The 5,926-nt window shown below is 39.8% G+C and overlaps 1 non-coding gene across 1 annotated transcript; it reads right to left on the reverse strand.

Moving 5' to 3' along the window:
• Nucleotides 1-2,269: 2,269 nt before the first annotated feature.
• Nucleotides 2,270-2,376, reverse strand: LOC146946954 (small nucleolar RNA R71). Its single transcript, XR_015029416.1, has one exon. It is a non-coding gene; the product is annotated as a small nucleolar RNA R71 (small nucleolar RNA).
• Nucleotides 2,377-5,926: the final 3,550 nt, after the last annotated feature.

The following is a 5,926-nucleotide window of genomic DNA, read 5'->3' on the forward strand; positions in this document are numbered from 1 at the left end:
TATAGACTCTGAAGGTGATAAGTACCGACAATCATAAGACTGCTTTATCTCATCAATACAATCATGACTACCAAGACGCAACATAGCAGTCACCCGGTCAACACCCTTTATTTATATACTTGAAAAGGTACTTAATGCAGTTTCCCTTATTGCAAAACTCAATATTCACATGAGCTTGGTACTTCATTATCAAAACAGGATTGTACGGAACAACGCTTCGATTATCCAACTCTATTCCTTTCTTTTCAACAACTGCACCGGTATCCCTACGTTTATATATTGGGTATCCATTTTCATCAAAATACGTCTTCGATGAAAACTTCTTTGGGTAAAATGATGAGTCATAGATAGTATTAATTATTGCCTTATTTAGTTTAGTTTTATCTTAGATTTGATTTTATTTTATTGCATTTTATTTTAGTTTAGAATATTTTACTTCAAATTGTCTTTTATTTTATTTTAGGAATAAATATATGGTGGAAGGTGCCTTGGAGCAAAAGAAAGAGGACTGGAGCAAAATACAGCGCAAGAATACGAAGATACGGGGCAAAAATACAATTCCCCTTACCAGAAGCTTGGCACGGCCCGTGCCAACATGTGGCACGGCCGTGCCCGTCTCCAGGACCTGTTTTGCTGCTTTTCTTCGGGCCCAAGTTACCCTGTTGCAGCTTTACCGTTTTATCCTTTTAGTTGCTTAGTTTCTAAGTCGATTGTAAAGCTATAAATAGAGTAGCTCTCCACCATAAACAGATCATCTTTACTTTGTTTATTTCAATTGCTATTTCAATAAAATCTTTATTTCGTTTTTACTTTCTTCTTTGCAATTTACTTTTATCGCATTTTCTCTTCTTCCCCCATGTCTACGATGAACATGAGTGAGTAGACTTCTTTGTCTTGGGATCGTTGGATAAGTCTAATGACGTAATCCGGATCAAGCCAAGTCTTAAACCCTAATTAATTGTTACCCTAATTCCTAATCTAAATTCACCGTTTTAACATGAATTAATTATTATCAAACTGTGGAAGCGAACGCGGAGGGTTTGATAATGGTTAATTCATCATCACAGATATCAATTCATAAAGCGAACGCAGAGCTTTGATATCCGAACAAGTGAATTTAGACAAGGTTTGCGAAACATGAGAATAGTCTAGCAAACCTTGGGACACATAAAGTTTCGATCTTCAAGGGTCCCAAAGGCAATCACCCATGAGAATAGGTGTGGTTGTTGGAGGGATACACTCACTGACTTCGAGAGGAGCTGTGATATGCTAAAGAGAAACTTGTCCTTAGTAATTAGGATTAACGTTTAATTATAAGTTTAGGGCTTGCTTGTGAAAAGATTCGTTATTATGATGAAACCAATGATCCCAAGGCTTTTTAATATTATTGTTATTTACCTTCAAAAACTGCACTCTCCAACTTCTTATTTCTTCCTCTTCTAATCAATTTCTAAAAGCTAATTGGATTGACCAACTCCCTAGCGGAACGATAACTCTACTTACTACTATTACTTCGATAGGCCGTGCACTTGCGGTTTGGCCCTATCATAAAACTTAGAGAAAATCTCATTTTTCATGCAAGGACATCCCTTCATCCTATCACCACAAGGACCATGAACCATGAAATTAGTAACAATAGAATAAAGTTTAGGAAACAAGTTCTTATCTGGCAACTCTGCACATATAACCGAATCAATCATCGAAGGTGATGTCAATTTATTCGCAGCATCCAACCACAACAAGATATGTGCGTGTGGCAAACCACGCTTCTGAAACTCTATAGTGTAAGTACCTAACAATAAGGACATAAGTTAATCCTAACAACACCCCAAACAAGAAACATAATAAAAATATAAATACAAATGAACATGAACCAACCTGCAATAACCTTCCCAAAGAAAACGCCATGGCCAATCGCACTCTCAAAGAGTATGCAACGCCGTCTACAGCTGAGCCACAAGCTGTTATCGTGTACCCAACGGTTGAGGATGACAACTTTGAAATCAAGCCTGCCCTACTTAACTTGGTGCAGCAAAACCAATTCTCGGGATCCCCCACTGAGGATCCCAATCTTCACATCTCTGTTTTCCTACGAATTAGTGGAACCATGAAGGAGAACCAAGAAGCCGTAAGACTTCATCTCTTTCCCTTTTCCTTAAGGGATAGAGCTAGCGCTTGGTTCCATTCCCTCGAAGTCGGTTCCATTACTTCATGGGATCAGATGAGGCAAGCATTCCTTGCCCGTTTCTTTCCACCATCTAAAACCGCTAAACTTAGAGACCAAATCACGCGGTTCAACCAAAAAGATGGGGAATCTCTCTATGAGGCGTGGGAGCGTTTCAAAGAAATGCTAAGACTTTGTCCCCACCATGGCCTAGAGAAGTGGCTTATAGTCCACACTTTTTATAATGGCTTGTCTTATACCACTAAGATGTCTGTTGATGCAGCTGCAGGTGGGGCACTTATGAACAAGAACTACACGGAAGCGTATGCCCTAATTGAAGACATGGCTCAGAATCATTACAAATGGACCGACGAGAGAGCCATCTCTAGTTCTTCACCCTCCAAAAAGGAGGCAGGTATACACGAAGTCTCTAACTATGATCACCTTGCTTCTAAAATTGATACACTAACTGAAAAACTTGAAAAATTCAATGTTAGTGCTATCAATTCTGCATCTACTCCTTCTTGTGAAATATGTGGTATAGCTGGTCATGCTGGTGTTGATTGCCAACTAGGTAGTGCTATTAATGGTGTTGAGCAAATGAATTATGCTCAATACAACCAAGGGATGCGACAAAATCAAAATTTTTATAAAAACCAAAATCCCTATGGACAAGTAGCACCACTCGGTTACGCAAACAACCAAAGATTCACTCAAAAATCCAATTTGGAAATTTTGTTGGAAAACTCTATTGCCAACCAAAACAAACAACTTCAAGAACTCAAAAACCAAACTGGATTTCTGAATGATTCTCTTTCCAAGCTCAATACCAAGGTTGATTCTATTGCTACTCACTCTAAAATGCTTGAAACACAAATCGCCCAAATAGCCCAACAAGTGGCTACATCTTCCCAAACACCGGGAGTCTTTCCTGGTCAAACCGAAGCCAATCCCAAAGCCCAAGTTAATGTCATATCTTTTGGGGGTAGTAAGTTAGGCGAAACTTTTGCTAAGGTTAAAAACGTTGGGAAAGAAAATGTCAAGCCTTTAGGTGATAAAATTGTGATAGAAGAAGCTAAACCACTTGAAGAAAACAAAACTCCATCCCCCTTAAATCCTGATAAGCTTAAACTAGAGGGTAAATTTGAAAAATTTGTTAACATACTTAGGAAGATTTACATTAAACTTCCCTTTGCTGAAGCTTTGTCTAGGATGCCTCTATATGCCAAGTTTTTAAAGGAAATTTTTTCAAAGAAAAGGGTTATAGAGCATAATGAGACAATAGCCTTGGCTAAGGAAACTAGTGCAATCATCCAAGAAGCACCCCCTAAGCTTAGAGATCCAGGTAGCTTTGCCATACCATGTGAAATGGGGAATGAAACCATAAACAAAGCCTTATGTGACTTAGGAGCTAGTGTTAGTTTGCTGCCTTTGTCTCTTCTTAAAAGGATAGGGATAGGAGAGTTAAAACCTACCGAGATGGAATTAAAAATTGCTGATCGTTCTACCATGAAACTTGTAGGATTTGTCGAGGACATACCTGTTAAGATAGAGGGGATATACATCCCCACTGATTTTGTAGTCGTTGACATTGAAGAGGACGATGATGTCCCTATAATCCTAGGTAGACCCTTCCTTGCAACTACGGGAGCTCTCATTGATGTTAAACTTGGTAGGATAGTCTTTCAAGTGAGTGATAAGATGGTAGGATTTGAGTTGGAAAACGTTATGAAAGGTCCCGCTCTTTACTCTTGTTGCATGCTTAACGATCATGTTGTGAAAGAACGTTTTATAACGTCATCTGCACAATATGATATCTTTGATCCATTCTAAGGACTCTTTCTAACCGTCAAGCTAATGACATTAAAAGAGCGCTTCGTGGGAGGCAACCCACGCATTTTACTGCTTTTGTTTTGTTTTAAGTTGTTTTGCAGGTAATTGTCCAAGTGTGATTCGAAAAAAAAAAATCAAGAAATTGAAAATTTTTGAAGCCCTCCTTACCAGAAGGTTGGCACGGCCCGTGCCAAGGGTGGCACGGCCGTGCCCGATCTCTGCACACCCTATAACATCAAATTTTTCTTCCTTCTTCCTCATTCACAAACCACAACCCTCTTTCATCTTTCAAACTTCTCTCTAAACCTCCATAACCTTCAAACCTTCAAACCTTCATATCTCCCTCAATTCTTAACCAAATCACTCAATTCTTTCACCAATCAACCACAAACTTCATCCAAAACAAAAACCACCAATCAAAAACACCCTTCACCCATTCAAACCCATAATTCACCAAAACCCTAATCTTTCAAAACCTAACCCAAAAACCACAAAACCTTAACCAATCTCCACATCCAAACCAACAAACCTTCCTTAAACATCAACCCCAACCCTTAACCAATCCTTTCCACCAAAAATCTTCCCAAACCCCAAACTTTCATACCAACCATAACCAAGGTCAAATGGCTTCAAGAAGAAGAAGTGGAAAGGAACCAGCAAGTTCTTCCGGTCCTCCCCCAAAGAAGCAAACACAAGTCAAGAATCATGGAATTCAGTTCAAAGACAACAAACAAAGGGACAGGTACAAAATTCTTACTTCTAAAACCTTACATCCCTCTAGATATCCTGATTCCTATGATTTGCAAGTGCTAGGGCTTAGAGATGATGTTTTTAGGTTGATGGGTAGGCTAGGTTGGACTGATATGCTAACATCTATGAGGGGTTATGAGAATTTTACTTATGAATTTTTAAGCTCACTTGTTTTCACCAAAGATAAGTTGAATTTTGATAACCCTAATCATAGAGTTGTTTTCCGGTTATTGAACATTGATTATAATATGTCTCTTCAGCACTTTTGTGAAGCCTTAGGTTTTGTCAATGAGGGGTATATTCATGATCATTGGGATGATAGTCTAAAACCGGATAACTATGACCCAGCTGCCTTTTGGAACCGTATCACCGGCCTTGATAACTATGTCCCTAGAGCCAACAAAGCTAGCAACATTCACAACCCCGTACTTAGGTACCTTCAGAGGGTCATGGCTTGCACCATTTGGGGAAGAACCGATCTAGGAAACACTAGAACCGATGAGTTGTTCATGTTATGGGCAATGCTCTACAACCACCCCGTCAACACTGGCTTTTACTTGATTGATTACCTAGACTTTGTAGCTACTAGACCAGCCGGTAGGGGAGACATAGTGGTGGGTGGCATCATTACATACATAGCTAAGTGTTTTGGTGTGAGTGAGGATGAGGGGATCAAACCAATTGAGGGAAACAATAAGCTTAACCGGGAAACCCTCATTGCTATGAATTTCATTAAACATCGTCCACCACTCCATTACCAACTTAAGCTAAATGTGCCAATCGTGTTTTTATTGCCTAACCCATCTCGGACTACCACCGAGGTGGAAGAAAATTGGTTGTATGTTGATGATGTGCAGGTTCTAGAACAACAAGATGATGAAGGAGAGGGTGCTAGCTTGCACCATGATGAAGGAGAAGGTGCTAACTTGCACCAAGAGGGGCACCATGGCCATGAAGCCGGTGAACTTAATGAAAATCAAAGATGGACATGGATTCACAATGAAATTGAGAGGATGAGCACCGAGCAACAAAGGCAAGGTGTTGAGATCTCCGGCCTTCGCAATGACGTTCAAAGGGGCAACCGTGTCAATGATGAAAATAATGAGATGCTCCGTCGGATGATGCAACACCTCCAACTTCAAGGTCCTCCATATGGACCTCAATAAATTGTGAGCTTTC

This window comes from Medicago sativa, chromosome 2 (assembly GCF_051527215.1).
Source record: "Medicago sativa cultivar Bolivia chromosome 2, Bolivia_mono, whole genome shotgun sequence".
In the NCBI taxonomy this organism is placed as follows: domain Eukaryota; kingdom Viridiplantae; phylum Streptophyta; class Magnoliopsida; order Fabales; family Fabaceae; genus Medicago; species Medicago sativa.